The sequence below is a fragment of the Mus caroli genome, chromosome 9, assembly GCF_900094665.2.
Source record: "Mus caroli chromosome 9, CAROLI_EIJ_v1.1, whole genome shotgun sequence".
NCBI classification, from domain to species: Eukaryota; Metazoa; Chordata; class Mammalia; order Rodentia; family Muridae; genus Mus; species Mus caroli.
The window spans coordinates 63,127,865-63,145,358 of NC_034578.1; the positions used below are offsets into that span (position 1 = coordinate 63,127,865).

Here is a 17,494-nt window from a genome sequence, read left to right on the forward strand (position 1 = left end):
CTGGCCTCGAACTCAGAAATCCACCTGCCTCTGCCTCCCAAGTGCTGGGATTAAAGGCGTGCGCCACCACTGCCCGGCTAGTTGAGCACTTTTCAACTAATGATTCTGGTGATCTAGATTGGCAGCTGTAGCCCTGACTGGCCTAGTTCTCACTGTGTTGCTCTATGGGGGATTGAATCCAGGACTTCATGCATATTACACAAGCACTTTACCAATAGAGCTAAACTAAAGTTCTAGCCCCATATTATTGTCATTAGTACTGCATGTAGACTAAAAAGTCATGCTGAGGCTTTTACAAATTCAGTATGGAGTCACACAGGGAAAGAAGGGAAACGTTTCGTTTTGTTTCGTTTCGTTTCTTTCTTTCTTTTTTTTTAAAAGATGTATTTATTATATGTAAGTACACTGTAGCTGTCTTCAGACACCAAAAGAGGGCACCAGATTTCGTTATGGATAGTTGTGAGCCACCATGTGGTTGCTGGGATTTGAACTCAGGACCTTCGGAAGAGCAGTCATTGCTCTTAACAGCTGAGCCATCTCCCCAGCCTGGAAAAGTTTCTAGTTGTATACACTGTTAAAAATTGAAGGGGGTGGTGAGATTAGCTTTGTTCTTGTTCTGTGGCCATTCTTAAGTTACCAGTAAAGAAATTGAGGCGTATATGTTCTGATGTTCCTATTTCTCTGGATTTGCTGCCCCTTGTTTTACTATTTCAACCATTCTGTGAGTCAGCATTTTTCTCCTACTTTAATCTTGTGAAACCATTATTATTTCTCTCTCAGATATGTTGAAACAATAGTCATTTACTTGTTAGTGGTTGCAGCCCACTTCCTCTTCCTAGCACTTTATAATATTGGGATTGCATTGGTTTAGGTCATAAAGTATATTTGAGTAATTTTTGATAGGCCATGAAGAGTGAAATGTATGCAGCTTTAAAATAAAAACTGTCATATGATACATTTTACAATGATTATTACCTTCCTCCTTCTTTCCTTTTTTTTTTCCTTTTCTCTTCTCTTTTTTTTTTCCTTTTCCAGACAGGGTTTCTCTGTGTAGCCCTGGCTGTCCTGGAACTCACTCTTTAGACCAGGCTGGCCTTGAACTCACAGAGATTTATCTGCCTCTGTCCCAAGTACTAGGATTAAAAGTGTACCACCACCACCGAGGTATAAAGACAGTTTTTCAAAATGGCATATTGAGACGTTGAGGAATCTTAGAAAGGGAGGCAAATACTAGAAATTAATGCTTCATGGTAGCTATTAGGTAAATTAAGAAACATCTTATAAATGAATTTTGAAAATAATTAAAACAGAAAAAAATGAGAAGATGGGAGTAGATAGGGCATAATTACCAAGTTTCTGCCATAGTGCAGTGTGTTAAGAAGAGGTACAGTTTGTTTCCAGTAATATGACAAATTCCTTACTCTTAACAATTATTGTGTTAAGAGGGGGTACAGTTTATTTCCAGTAATATGAAAAATTCCTTACAATGATAATCCCTTCCTTCTTATTGGTACCCTCTGTAATCTGAGCATCTGGGAGGTGAAGGCAGGATGATTAAGTTTGAGGCCAACATTTTTATTTGTTTTTTTAAAGGGGTGCTTAGAGCAATGGTTCATTGGTTAAAAGCACTTTCTGCTCTTGTAGAGGACTCCAGTTCAATTCCCAGTACCACATGTTGATTCACAATCAGCTTTAACTCCAGTGCCAGGGGGTTTGACACCGTCTTTCTGACCTATAGGCACCAGACGCACTCACAGCTTACATCCATACAGGTAAACTGTCTTATGGTTTCCATTGCTGTAAAGAGACACCATGACCTAGGCAACTCTTATAAAAGACATTTAATTGGGGCTAGCTTACTAGTTCTAAGCTTCAGTTCATTATCATCATGGTGGGAAGCATGGCAGGGTCCGAGCAGACATGGTGCTGGAGTAGTTGAGAGCTCTACCTCTTTATCCAAAAGAAGCAGAAGATTGGCTCACGTGCGGCTAGGAGGAGGGTCTCAAAGCCTACCTCCACTATGACACACTTCCTCCAACAAGACCATACCTCCCAACAGTTTCACTCCCTGTGGGACAAGCATATTTAAGCCACCACATAGGTATAACACAAATACACATTTAAAAAACATTTTTTAAAAGGTCAAGGGTGTACTCAAATGACTGTTAAAGTAACAAGCACCTGCTGCCTTAGGACATCTCCTGGTTCCAAATGACTCATATATTTTTAAGAGATGTGAGTGGGAGGCAGGTGTGGAGGTGAATGCCTAGAAGTAAGGAGCCTGAACCAGGAGGATTGGGAGATCAGAGACAGTTTGGGCTACTAAATGAGTTTGAAGTCAACTGACTAGCAAGACTACTATCTGGAGGGAGATATGCATGGAACTTATAAGTCAACAAAAAGGAGCCATTGTAGTGTATTGAGAAAGACCAGAGATTGACCTGCCTAAAATTAAAACCACTCCCCAAGGCTTTATGCTTGCTTCCAAAAACACAAGAGAAAAAAATTAGCCTAGCTGTGAGAAATGTTCAAAGGACTTTTGCTTTTCAGCCTTAACTGTGACTAGAGGGAGTTTGCCCTGGGCATTTGTAATTGGAGATGCTCTGATTAAGATTTAGAACACTATTTGGTGTTGAAAAAAAACCCCTAGACTAAGACTTGTTTCAAGTGAATAATCTTGGTATTATTCCTAGGAAAAGAGAGAGGTAAATCCCAGTCCTTGTTGTAATCAGTCTACAGAGTGAGTTCCTGGACAGTCAGGGCTACACAGAGAAACCCTGTCTTGAAACAAAACAAAACAAAACAAAAAAGGGAATGTAGTTAGCATGTGCAAGGCCCTGACTTTTGTACTGATCACCAAAAAACAACCAAGCAAGCAAATCAAAATATTGTAGATACAGGTCAGTGGTTCTTGGGCATGGCGCATGGTCATGTTTTGTCAATACTCTTTGGAGAGCTGAAAAGAATATATTTTTGAGTTTTGAGAGCAGTGATAATTAAGAGGAATAGGGCCATAGAAGCTGAGGAGTTTCTCTGTTCTTTCTCCTAATTTATTATTAGCATACAAGGCCCTGTGCACTTGAAAGCGCATGTTACTGCTTCCTTTAATTAGATATAATTCTAGTTCTCTGATTGGACTTGCCTAGTGACTCTTAAGTATGTAGTGTGTATCAGAATCCCTTAGAGAGTTTATCAGAGTTGTACTGTTAAGACTTTCCAATTAAACTCTACTTGCTCAGGATCCCAAAATGTTTATTTTAAACAAATTACCAGAAGATGCTCATGTTCTTGGCCATTAGACCATGATTTAAGAATCTCTGTATTGGCCAGGCGGTGGTGGTGCACGCCTTTAATCCCAGCACTTGGGAAGCAGAAGCAGGTGTATTTCTGAGTTCCAGGCCAGCCTGGTCTAATAGGACCAATAGGAGAGGGCTGGGATTAAAGTTATATACTCCTACACCCAACTTTTTTCTTTTCTTTTCTTTTCTTTTCTTTTCTTTTCTTTTCTTTTCTTTTCTTTTCTTTCTCTTTCCTTTCTTTCTTTCTTTCTTTCTTTCTTTCTTTCTTTTTTAACTTAATGTTTTTGAGACAAAAATCTTACTAGGTAGTCTAGGCTGATCTGGAACTCAGAGACCAACCTGTCTCTGTCTTCTAATGCTGTGATTAAAGCAGTCTTCTTCCTTACTTAACTTTTCCCCATCTGTCTTCTTGGCACTGGTCCTACCATGCTGTTAAAAATCACTTATCTGTACTTAGTTATGATGTCCCTATCTTATTTAGGGTTTTACTGCTGTAAACAGACACCATGATGTACTTAGTTATGATGTCCCTATCTTATTTAGGGTTTTACTACTGTAAACAGACACCATGACCAAGGCTGCTCTTATAAGGACAGCATTTAATTGGGGCTGGCTTACAGGTCCAGAGGTTCAGTCCAGTATCACCGAGGTGGGAACATAGCAATGTGCTGGCAGGCGCGGTGCAGGAGGTGCTGAGAGAACTTCTACAGTTTCATCTGAAGACCAATAGGAGAAAACTGTCTTCCAGGCAGCTAGGAGGAGGGTCTTAAAGCCCATGCCCACAGTGACACACTTCCTCCAACAAGGTCACACCTAATAGTTCCACTCTCTGGACTAAGCATATGCAATCCACCACACACCCCAAATACTCTGTGTCCTAATTATACCACGAATACCACTATACCACGTAAGCTTTCAGGATGGTTGCTATCTAAAAACATGCCTTTAATCCCAGCACTCGGGAGGCAGAGGCAGGCGGATTTCTGAGTTCGAGGCCAGCCTGGTCTACAAAGTGAGTGCCAGGACAGCCAGGGCTNAAAAAAAAAAAAAAAAAAAAGGAAAAGAAGGAAGTAAATATTGGTGAGAATGTGAAGAATTTAGAAGTCTTTTTAAATTATTTTGTTAGCATAGAAAGAAATGGGTTTCACTATTAATGCTTTATGCACAGGTGTCATTATACTTGGGCTTTATTCTCCAACTGCCCTCCCCTGTCTTTCCTCTTTTCCTCTACTGGTTCCACCCCACAAAAGCTCTCCCCTTTTCTTATATTGAATATATTGCATTAACCTCTTGTTCCTCTCTCTTATCCTGCCTGTAGATTTTTTTCTCTCATAGTCTCTTCTACTTTCATGTCCTACTTATACAGAATTTAAATCTAGATTCCACATGTAAGGAAAAAACAAGCCATTTATATCCCTTTGATTCTGGCTTATTTCAGTTACCATAAAAATCTCTAGTTCTATCCATTCTCTTGTAAATGTCAAAATTTTGAGTTCTCTTTACTGCTGAATAAAATCTTGTTATATGTATGTACCACATTTTCTTTATCCATTTGTATTTTGATAGACATCTAATTTGGTTCTATATCTCAATTTACTGTGAATATTACAGCAGTAAGCACAAAAAAGTATCTCTGGTATGCTCACTTCAAATTCTTTGGATATTTGCCCAGGATGTGTGTAGCTGGATCATACAGTACTATATGGTAAGGTGTTTTTGTTGTGTTTTTTTTCCATAGTGATGGTGGATGTTTTTGAGACAAATGTTCTATAGCTTAAGTTGATCTTCAAACTCACTGTGTAACTGAGGTGAGTTTACTCTACTTCCAGATGCATCAACCACCCCTGATATCTGTAGATCAAGGGATCCAGTCAGAGCCTTGCTTATCCAGGAAAGCACTCAGTCAAATAGCTGCATCCCTAGTGTGGTTATGGATGTTTTCCAGTTTGTTATATTTATACTCATCATTATTGTTTGTATTTTTATTATTATTTATGAAATGTAGCCCAGATTAAACTCAAACTGATGTTCCTTCTGCCCTCCCAAATGCTGAGCATACACCACTATTCCTGGACATTTCAGTTAATTTTTTTTTGTCTTTGTAAAGCAAAAAAACTTTTTTCTAATTAATTTGTTTAGTTATGTAGTTATGTGTAGGATGTGTGTGTGTGTGTGTGTGTGTGTGTGTGTGTGAGAGAGAGAGAGAGAGAGAGAGAGAGAGAGAGAGAGAGAGAACATGAGCCTGAAATACCCACAGCAATCACAGAGAGGGCATCAGGTCCCTTAGTGCTGGGGTTTCAGATGGTTTTGAGCTAACATAGGTATATTGAGCCAAATTTGGGTCCTGCATTTTCAAGAATAGTGCATGCTTTTAACTGCTGAGCCATCTTTCCAGCCTCTGTGTGTGTGTGTGTGTGTGTGTGTGTNTGTGTGTGTGTGTGTGTGTGTGTGTATAGTTATTTTTTGTGAAGTTTGTTTGTTTGTTTGTTTGTTTCAAGTCAGGGTGTGTCTGTGTAGCCTTAGCTGTCTTGAACTCTGCTCTGTAGACCAGGTTCTTTGTACTAATTCTTCCGTATATATCGTTAAAGGATTAAAAATAGACACACTGTTGTGATGGAGGAACTGAGGAAGCTATGAGAGCATGGTTTTGGTGAAGTTGCGTATCACTAATTGGATCCATGATACCAGTAGTTTAAACTTGGCAAGTCTCATAACTTAGGTTCTAAACGGAAGACACTTCTTTGGGGGCTGGACAGAGTTAAGAATGTTTACTGTTCTTGCAGAGGACCCAGATTTGGTTCCTAGCACCCACATGGTAGCTCACAATTGTGGGAAATACTGAAAATAAACAGCAAGTTCCTGTGCCCGCTGGACACCCGCGGGGGTTCTCATCTCGACAGACTCTGGCCCAGAGCTCTCCAGTTCCCTTGGTGGTCTTTGCCTCGCCGGCCCCATTCAGTGACCACTCACTTCAAGGTTAAATGTCACAATAACCCAGTAACCCTGTAAAATCAAAACTCTTGAAGCTTATAATTAACCAGTCAGATTTATATTCCAATAAATTCTCAATTCACAATTTGCCCACACAATATAATGATACAAGCTGCCCACCTAGATTAGACAAGTTATCCCAATTATTCTATCCTTTAAGATATTTATAGCCACCTATGGCTATTTAAAGCCACACAAAAAATATGGATCATCTTTCTCTTGCTCCATCTTTCCTCCTCCTTCTCCACCTGTCTCCCTTGTCTCTCTCTCTCTCTGCAACTCTTCACTCCACCTCCCTTTTCCCTGTCCAATTACAGACTTCTTACTGTATTAATAATTAAATTAATTGGACATGGAAAGATCCTGCTACACACAATTGCCTGTAACTGCCAATTCCAGGGACTGCAACGTTTTTTTTCTGGACTTCAAGGAAGTTAACTCAGAAAGGCAAAGACATACACATACAGAAAATACACACCTCTTTCAAGTATACTTACTGAATATGGTGTGCTTAGAAATCAGCATTCTTGTCTGGCCCGTGACACACATCTGTAATCCCACTTGAGAAATGGAAGAGGATCAGGAGTTCATGGTCATCTTAGGTAGAGGCAAGCCTGTGCTAGATGAGATACAGCTCTAAAAGAACAAAAAGAAAAAATAGGATCCTTTTGGTGTACCTTAAGCTCATGGTTTTGTTTTTAAGATTTATGTATTTATTTTATGTGTATGAGTGCTTTTTCTGTTATATACCTAAGAGATCATCAGATCCCATTATAGATGGTTGTGAGCCATCATGTGGTTGCTGAGAATTGAACTCCAAAGTGAGCCATCTCTCTGGCCCCTGTTTTTTGCTGGTTTTTTTTTTTTTTTTTTTTTTTTTTTTTAGGCAGGGTTTCTCTATGTAGCTTTGGCTGTCCAGGAACTCACTCTGTAGATCAAGCTGGCTTCGAACTCATATAGATCTGCTTGCCTCTGAGTGCTAAGATCAGAGGTTCACCACCATCCTCTTAAGTTCATGTTTAAGTAGTGTATATAATCTGAAAATATAAATTCCCGGGTCTTTTGTTACTATACTAAAACGTTGAATGTTTGTAGATTAGTATAAATTGTGTCTTATTAGAAGCTTTTACTTGTTTACTTTTTTTGGATAGGGTCTCAATGTATAGTCTTGGATGTCTTGAAATTCATTATGTAAACCAGGCTAGCCTAGAATTCATGGAGATCTGTGTCTGCTTCTGGATTGTTGGGACTAAAGACAGAGGCTACCACACCCAGCCAGAACTTATTTTCATTATGTGTATTAATACAGTTATAAGTTGATTAAATAGCTTTCAAAAATTAAAAAAAGGGCTCATCCTTGTAAACCGAGACACTTTGCAATCCAAAGCAGGTGGATTGTGAGTTTCAGGCCACTTCATGAGACCCTGTCTCATAAAAAGAATGAAATTAAGCATAGGGACTGGGACTGAGTGAGACACGCCTGGGTAGCGTATGGGAAACCCTGAAGGATCCTCAGTGCTAAACATAAACAACTAAGCATTAAAATAAGCCTTAGAAATTGTTTTTGTTTGTAAGCAATGTGTAAGTATTTATTGGAAAATAATGAACATTAAACAAATCATAACTACATTGGCCATAATGCCATAAGCATAATTAATATGCTCAAAAGCATTTTGTTTATATTTTTAATTTATTTTATGTCTGTGATATTTTCCACATCTCCTTTTCTTTTCCCATATCTTTCTACCCAGTCTTTATTCTCCTTTCATTTTCTTTGCTGCCTCCTTCTCTTACCCATTCTGTATGGCAGACTTTAAGCATCCAGATAGCTTTCACTAGACTAACCATTCTTTTTTTTTTTGTTTTTTTGTTTTTTTGTTTTTTGTTTTTTGTTTTTTGTTTTTTCGAGACAGGGTTTCTCTGTGTAGCCGTGGCTGTCCTGGCACTCACTTTGTAGACCAGGCTGGCCTCGAACTCAGAAATCCGCCTGCCTCTGCCTCCCGAGTGCTGGGATTAAAGGCGTGCGCCACCACGCCCGGCTTAGACTAACCATTCTTTGTAGCATTGAGAGATGAGATCATTTTAATGACCATATCAAAGATATTTCTTAAGATGAGCATGGTCGTGACGTTGTAGTTCCAGCTTCTTGGGAGACTGAAGCAAGAGGATTCCTTGAAAGCAGGGGTTTAGAACCAGCCTGAGCAACATAGTGAGACTCCAGCTCCTTTAAACAAATCTGTTTGCCTTTATTTTGCATGTATGTATGTATGGGTGTGCACCATAGCCCACATGTGGATATTGGAGAATAACTTGACAATGTGGAAGTCCCATCTCTCCTTCTGTCTTTTGGGTTCTGGGGATTGAACTCCAGTCATGTACTAATCAAGGCAAAACACAGCTAAGCAACTTGTCCTAGCAGCTCTGATCTGATAGAGAAGGTGACCCAAAAGAAGAAATTCTCTAATGTTTCCAACTTTGAAACAACCTTCCATGGTAGCTGCTTTTTTTTCTTTCAAAATAATTTTTAAAATTTGTTTATTTATGTATATGTGCATGTATAGGCTTGTAAATCTGGAGCTCAGAGGGACAGTTTGTGGGAATCAGTTCTTTCCTTCCAGCATGTGGGTTCCATGGTTTACCTTCTGCCTGCAGAGTTTTCTTGCCAACCACAGTGGTAAAGAGTTTGCTCAGGATGAGCAAGGCCCTGGACTCCTCCTCAGCATTGAAAAGAAAACAGATTTCAGGTACACACACATGCACACCTTTCCTTTTGCTGTCCTTGTCTTAACCACAGTAAAACTGCCAGATGTGATGGGCACACTTTTAATCCTAACCCTGAGGAGGCAGAGGTGGTGGATCTCTGTGAGTTTGAGGCCATCATGTTCCATATAGAAGTTCTAGTGCAGCTAAGGGAGTAGAGACCTGGTCTCAAAAACTAAACTTGCCGGGCATGGTGGCGCACGCCTTTAATCCCAGCACTCGGGAGGCAGAAGCAGGCGGATTTCTGAGTTTGAGGCCAGCCTGGTCTACAAAGTGAGTTCCAGGACAGCCAGGGCTACACAGAGAGACCCTGTCTCGAAAAAAACCAAAACCAAAACAAAACAAAACAAAAAAAACTAACTAAACTTAATTAAATCACAGTAAAAATAGCAAAGTTGAGATAAGAAGTTCTCATTCCTCTGGAAAGGATTGACTCTATGATGCATAGTGTGGCACGCATGCCGAAAGGAGACTCCTTGGCAGCCAGCCAGCATATTTGAGTTTGGGAGAAGTTTATTTTCTCGCCATTAGCCATGTTCTATCAGACAACTCAATTTCTAAACTTTCTCTCATGTGTAAAGTAAGGGAAGTAGTGCTTCTCATACAATAGTTCAGTCCCGTATTGATTGTTGTGTGGTACCTGGTACTCAATAGGCACGGAAAAATTGTTCTTATAGACTCTAAAAACTGAGAGCTGTGGATTAAATCCTAAGGTTTATAGTAGTTGAAGGGAGTTATAATTAGGGAGCTTTCAACCCCATTATTTAAAGTCGCTGTGGGTTTGGGGAGTGGGACTTAATGGTAGTGTGCTTCCATCTCTAGAACTGCCCAACATTTTACAAATCTCTACAATTTTAATTTGTTATAGAAATTAAATTTCTTCTTACAATGCTGGGGCTGTGGAGTCTTTCTTTCGTTAAGTCACTAAGCTGGAGAATAGTGAGGTGTTAATTTCCTGAAAGAATTTCCATGGAATAATCTGGGTATTGTTGCATAGTCAGCAATAAATCTTAAGGATCAGTTGAAGAAATTGGGTGTGGTTCATTTATACGTTTAGACCACAAGAGTATGTGGTCTTAGGGCAACCATACACTTCTCTTGTAAATTTTGATGATCAGTAGTGTTGTATACGTGAGGCTGTTGGGGCAGGCTGTCAGATGCCCCTTTCCTACTGCTGGTCAGCTTTATAACCTTAAGCATCTTGGTTTCCTTATCTGTGACAAGAGCATGATGGTGGGTTGTAGAAGGATTTAATAAGTATGCTTTAAACATTTAAGTGTAATGATAGATAAGGACCAATATGTATGTGTGTTTATATAAAATACATATTTTACTGATTGTTTTTTGAGATGGGGTCTTAATGTAACCCAGGCTGACCTCAGACCTCACTACTGTAGCTAAGGTGGAGTGACTTTTACCTTGTTTCTTTTGCTTCCACTTCCAAGTGCTAAGATTGCAGGTTTCTACCACTGCTAGCTTTGATTTTGAGTTTTTGAGATAAGATATTACTATGTAGCCCACAGACTCACTATCCTCCTCCTTCCTGAAGAGATTATAGTCATGTACCATGCCTAAGAGATTTTAGATATTGCCATTTAAAAATGTAATAGATACCTTTATAAAAGTTAATTGTGTGTGTGTGTTTTATCATATCCTATGATGTGAATACAGAGATTAAAGTCTGGGAAAAGGCAGGCTTTGTCATTCTTGGGGTTTTGTTTGTTTGTTTTTATTTTTGTTTTTAAACAGGGTGTCACTATTATGTCCTGGCAGATTTGGAACTCACTGTGGAAACCAGGCTGGTCTCGAACTCACAGAGATCTACCTGCCTTAGCCTCCCAAGTGCTGGGATCAAAGGCTTGTGCCTCAATGCCCAGGTGTGTAGGCTTTGCTTTAAGTAATCTAAACAAAATCTATACCTTTCACTTTCATATAAGCTATGAAGTTTTTTAAAAAAGCAAATAATGTCAGTTTATAGGAAAAAAGAAATTAAATATAACTTCATTCTAGGCAGGCAGGTAAAATTACATATGTTTAACTGTAGTCAGTGGTTAATAAATACTTATTTGAGATGGTCAGATGTTAAATTAAAAAGTAGTAGCAGTATTAAAGTGAGTTGTAGCTTTTGAAGATGTGTGCTTCAGGTAACTATCAGGTACCAAATGATAGATAGAGCAGTGAAGGAGTACTCAAGATGAGAGAGCAGGGGCAAAGCAGGTAGTTAGGTGGCAGCCACTGCACGTTCCGTCTTGAAAAACTGACTGGAACAACTTGTTTTGAATGTACTAAGTAGGAATATCTTTTATACCTGAAAACCTTAAAAAAGCATGGCTGCTAATGCTTCAAACTCCCCACAAGTAGGATGTGGAGGCCTGATGATAAAATTTCAAGGCTGTACTTGCATACATAGTTTTAGGCTAGCCAGCCAGCCTGAGCTATCAATCTCTTTATAAAGGGGTCAGGGAGAGGTATGAACAAACAAACAGCTTATCTTGGACCTTTGGAAGGAAAAATCCAGAGGACTTCCTGACTAGTTTATGCATACAATAGGAAGGAGAAAAGCATATGGCAAGACTCACGTTACCTTAAGATTCTATAGTGCAGGAAAGATTTTAAAAATGTAGCATAGGGATTTCAGAAGACAATATACTTAGGATTTTAGGTATAAAAGGTATGATAAAATGGTGCATAAGGTCAAATTAGAGTGTAGCCTGCACCCCTAGAAACCTTGTTTCTCTCTTGGGTCGTCAACAGTTTTGTGGAAAATTCAGAAACAGACTTGAGACCTTGTGTTCAAGGTCAGTATAGCAACTCTCATCCTTGATTCCAGCAGCTGTGGCATAAACAAAATCTAGTGGTGTGGTTGGTTTATGATTTTAAGACTTTTTATTATTATTACCTCTATCTTGAGATAATATTTCACAGTGTAGCTCAGGCTAGTCTTGAGCTTTGTCTTGTTTCCCCAGCTGAGTTTATAGATGTGTATCACCATGTCCCACTAGAGTGTTAAATCCAAGAACTTTTAACTGAAAATTTCAGTGCTGGTGTCCTTAGCCTACGTAGTACAGTATCAGATGCCAGTGGATTCATACCCGAAGTATGTGACAGTTTGTGATACAGCCTTTTCCCATTATGTTACAAAACCATGTGTTTGTCATACAAATGCTTCCTTCCATTATCTCAATGTTTCTGCTTGTATAATGCATTAAATTATTCTTGTTTTGGTTTTAAAATTGAAAAGTGGGAAATATCCTTTCCTTCCTTTCTCCTCCGCCCCCATACTTTTTTCTCTCTTTTTGGGGGGTGTTTTGAGACAAGGTTTTTGTTTGCAGCCCCACCTGTCCTGGAACTCATTCTGTAGACCAAGCTAGCCTCAAACTCCTAGAGGTCCACCTGCCTCTGTCTCCTGAGTGCTGGGATTGAAGACCACTACCTGACAGGAATTTTTCTTTGAATAAGAAGTAAATATTAAACTTAAAGGGTTAACAGTACTAATCATACTTTTCTGAATTTCTCTGTGAGACACATAATAATTTGGGTGAAGAAAGCACTTCTGAGCAGGGAGTGGTACAGGTGGCATAGACTGTACCTAGCCTTTGGATCGATCTAGGGCATCTTTGGCTACGTAAGAAGTTCCAGACCAGTTTGGGCTATATGGGATGTTGTTTGGCTGTTTGTTTTTTTGTTTTTTGTTTTTAATCAAATAAGGATAACAAGACATTTTTATTTTAAAGAAGATAAGTTTTGTGAGTCTCATCCTTGGTGATTTTCTTTTTTCTTTCTTTATTTTCCTTTTTCTTTCTTTTTCTTTTTTCTTTTTCTTTTTTTGTTACTGGATCTCACTGTGTTTCCAGACTGGCCTCAAGTTTTAAAGTTCCTGCCTCAGCCTCCTAAGTGTTATTATCATTCAAGGCATGCACCAACACCACCAGACTGGCTTTGGCTTTAAGAGCAACATTTTTCTTTTTAAAGAATTTATTATTTCTGGGCAGTGTGGGGACATGCCATTAATCACAGCACTTGGGAGCCAAAGGCAGGCAGATCTCTAAGTTTAAGGGTAGCCTGGGCTACAGAGGGGTTTCCAGGACAACCAGGGCTGCACAGAGAAATCCTGTCCCCAAAACAAACAAACAAAAAGAAAAGAAAACTTTTATAAGTTACTCTGTGTGTGTGTGTGTGTGTGTGTGTGTGTGTGTTTACGTGTGTATGCACCTGTGTTTGTATGGGTGTCGTTATCTACATATGTATGGAGGCCAGGAAAGGCAGGCTTAAGTTTATATAGTCTTGCTGTCTTTTTTTTTTTTTTTGGTATTAACCCTGTTCATTTATTTATTTATTTAATGTAAGTACACTGTAGCTGTCCTCAAACGCACCAGAAGAGGGCATCAGATCTCATTACGGGTGGTTGTGAGCCACCATGTGGTTGCTGGGATTTGAACTTCGGACCTTCGGAAGAGCAGATGGGTGCTCTTACCCACTGAGCCATCTCACCAGCCCCCTAGTCTTGCTGTCTTGTGTCAACCTTTTGAGTATTGGGTTTACAGCCGTTTACAACCACACAGCAGAAGCCTATAGTTTTAAAAGCTGCTCAACTAGTTTTGCAAAAGAAAAGAAAGATGGTATATTTATTTCTAATGTTCTTAAGACTTTATTTTATTTGTTCACAAATGTGAAGGAATATATTTGGTGGGTATGTAATCAGTTATAGGGGAAGTTATCTTCGGGCCCATGCTGAGGCATCCCATCCCCCTGAGGGACCAGCCACAGGACAGTGTAGTATAGAATAGAGTTTATTCAGGGCACGGGGAGGGGGAGTTGAGGGAGTAGAGACTGAGAAAGGCAGAGAAAGAGGGGGGGGGGATAGAGGCTGGCCATGAGCACATGGGGTGGGAGGAGAATGGGGAGAGAAGGGGGTAAGGAGCAGGCAAGAGCAAGAGCAGGGGGGCAAGCAGCCCCTTTATAGTGAGTCAGGCACACCTGGCTGTTGCCAGGTAACTGTGGGGCAGAGCCTAGACAAAATGCCAACAAAAGATATCTATAATTTGACACAATCAAATATGGCTACATTTTAGTTTCACACAGCAATGCATCTGTATTTGTGCAAAGTAAATAGTTCTCCAGGAAAGATGATGATGTAAAAAATACAGGTTATGCCTATTGGCCCTCTAGCCACCTCTGTCCTCCTTTCTTCTGTTCGTTTGTATGTTCTCTCTCTCTCTCTCTCTCTCTCTCTCTCTCTCTCTCTCTCTCTCACACACACACACACACACACACACACACACACACACNCACACACACACACACACACACACACACACACACACACACACACACACAGAGGGTCTGGCTGACCTGGAACTACTTATGAATACCAGGTTGGCCTTGACCTTAACTGATTCATAACTCTTTCTTAAAATAATGGATTAACTAATAATAACTTTAAAGTAAAACTAGCAAAGAGAATCTCATTGAAGTGTGACAATCAGATTACAGCTCCAACTTTATGCTGCAAGTTTCAAGATGTCTTTATGCTACAGTAGAATTAAGGAAGAAAATTGATTGCAATTACTCTTTCCAAGAGTTCCATACACTGTTGTTGGGGTCTTACGCAATTTGACAAGCCCTACTAATGTATCACAGGAAGGCTATTTTGTACTTGATTCAGTTATTTTGCAGCCATAACAACAGAATCATCAAGGAAACTAATAATTTATTAATATTAACTTACAGTATTTGGTTTTGACATAGCATCTCATTACGTAGCCTGCTGGCCTGAAGCTTGCTATGTAGACCAGGTTGGCCTCCGACTCACTGATGTGTAAGCACTGAGTGGGGTCAGGAGTGTGTGCTACTGTGCCCAGCTACAGATTTACTTACATTAATACACATTTTCCCTCCTCTTTGTTAAAATCTCCCAGTGTGTAATGTTGATAAGATTTACAAGATTTAAAGGTGAGGAGGTCCTGTTGTTTTTAAAAACAAAATCTCAAACTTTCGATTTACCAAAGACAAGTCAGGAGCCAGATGTTGAGATGAAAACCTGCTCAGAGAGGTCGAGAAAGCACTCAGATGACCTTCAGCTCTACTGACATCCCAGAATGAAAAAGCCCCTCCTCCTTCACACCTTCTTAAACTTCACTTCAACTTAGTGTTTCTCCCTCTACTTCCTATGTGCACTCCCTTTCAGCTGGCTGCTTGTTCTCTTGACCCATTGTTGACTTTATTGACCTGTCATTGACTTTATTTAGCTCTTGTTTGCAGAGAGCGTTTGGGTTAAAGATGTATGTTAAGACTGTGCCACACCACAATTACTTGTTTATAGGAAACAGAAAACTCTTGGAATAAAAGATGTGTGCTAGGGCTGTTTTTTCCAGTCCACAGTTTGGACTTCACAGTGTGACCAAATATCTTGCAGCAAGGTCCACGGGCAAGCGAGCAGGCGTTCAGTGTTGAGAGAGTACTTGTTGCTCGTCCACAGGAGACCGGAGTTGGTTTTTCAGCACTCACATGCTGGTTCAGTACTGTCTCTAACTTCAATTCTGGGAGATCTCACACCCTCTTCTGGTCTCTGCAAGGTACCAGGCAACACACATGGCACACATTCACACATAGCCACAACATTCATTCAAATAAAAAAAAAAAAATCTTTTTAAAGCCAAGGGAAAGGAAGAATACCGACATCACATCTTATCCCGGTGTAAGCCCAAAATGAGTAAAGCAACTAGAAAAGGTTATGAGACTATTTAACCAGTCAAATAATCTCAATAACTAGGTATGGTGGTACACACCTGTATTCTCAGTACTCTGTAGGCTAAAGCAGGAGGATTGCTGTGAGTTTGAGGCCAGCCTGCATGACATAGTAAGTCTTTGTCTAAAAAAGGATAAAGCAGCAATGTGTGGTAACCCACACCTTTAACCCTGGCACTTGGGAGGCAGGTTTAGATCTCTTGAGTCTACAGAGGCCAACCTGGTTTACAAATAGAATTCTAAGACGGCCAAGGATACAGAGAATATTCTGCATACCCTCACCCCCCCACCCCCCAAAAAAGAAGAAGAGAAGGAAAAAAAAAAGCCTCAAGTGCTGGGGGTGTAACTTAGTACAGCCCCAGATTAGCATGCACAAAATGCCTTGGTTCAGTTCTCTTCCAGGGTCTATAGGGCTGATAAAATGGTTCAGCAGGGAGAGGCACTCAATCCTGGCAACCTCAGTTTAGTACCCAAAAGCAATATAAAGGTAAATGGAGAGAACCGATTTCATGACGTTGTTCTGTGACCTTCACACATACATGCTATAGGATGATATCTCAAATACATACATCATGTATACATATGCGATAATAATAAAATTTAAAAGCTTCAATAAAAGCCATTTGCACTAATTGTGAACTAAGGTATAGTGCATTTGAAAGTTATCTCTGTAGCATGTATTATTTGTTGCTTTGTGGGGAAGGGGCATTTTTGGGACTCATGAACCTAGGCTAGACTTTCAACTCACTGTCTCATGAGGGTAACTGACCTTCTCATCTTCCTACCACTGTCTACCAAGTGCTGGATTACAGATGTATTCCACCACACCCACTTTTTATTCAGTTTGTGGAGCTGAACCCAGGGTCTCAAATATACTAGAAAACCACTCTCCCTATTGAGCTACTACACTCTCTACTCTTATGTTTATATATATATGGTTCATATAGTATGTGAAATATGAAATCAATTTTTTAAAGCTAAAAATATGGTCTCAAAGAAATTTTGCCAAAAGGAGTCTAAGTATAGTTCTCAAATCATGGGGCATGTTGAGTGTGAGAAACAGAGGCAACTAATTTGTTCAAGGGAGGGAGGAATAGGCTGTCCAGCAAAAACTCGGTGAATGTGTTTTAAAAACACTCTATATGTATTTGTTTTTGTTGTTTCAGGAGGACAGGTGTGAGGCCAGTGCACCTTTGACCCAATGGGGCTTAACTGGTGAGTAAGTGAGTGGGAAGAGTCCTTTGTTAGTGTAGCAGAAGGAAGAGAAAGCTCAAGTTTGGAAACTTCTGGCTAGATTGAACTATCTAATACAGTAATTACCATATCTTCTCTGTTCCCAGTGTCCTCTATAAAAGCAATAATTACTCTTTCAGAAAGCAGGCATATTAAGGTTGAACCTACCCAAGAGGTGATACAGTACCTAGAGCCAGTCATTAAAAAAAAAAAATCTAAATGCTTCTTACAAGTTGATATCTCTTCAAGTATAAATGTCATTCCCCTGCTTAAATGGCCTCTTATTGTTTCAGTGACCTTTAAAAAATATTGAATAATGAGCCGGGCATGGTGGCGCACGCCTTTAATCCCAGCCCTCGGGAGGCAGAGGTAGGTGGATCTCTGAGTTCGAGGCCAGCCTGGTCTACAAAGTGAGTTCCAGGACAGCCAGGGCTATACAGAGAAACCCTGTCTCGAAAAACCAA

At 39.9% G+C, this 17,494-nt stretch overlaps 1 protein-coding gene across 11 annotated transcripts in view; it reads left to right on the top strand.

Moving 5' to 3' along the window:
• Positions 1-17,494, top strand: part of Csnk1g1 (casein kinase 1 gamma 1) — a 130,556-nt gene that overhangs the window by 17,509 nt on the left and 95,553 nt on the right. For 8 of the 11 annotated variants that reach the window (XM_029481319.1, XM_029481318.1, XM_021171460.2 and 5 more), the window contains one exon: positions 16,964-17,012. The exons of 2 other annotated variants lie outside the window; for them this stretch is intronic. The gene's annotated coding sequence lies outside the window, so the exon portion shown is untranslated. Of the gene's footprint in view, positions 1-5,052; positions 5,108-16,963; positions 17,013-17,494 lie in introns of those variants that run through there. One more of the 11 variants, XM_029481322.1, reaches the window with a different exon arrangement.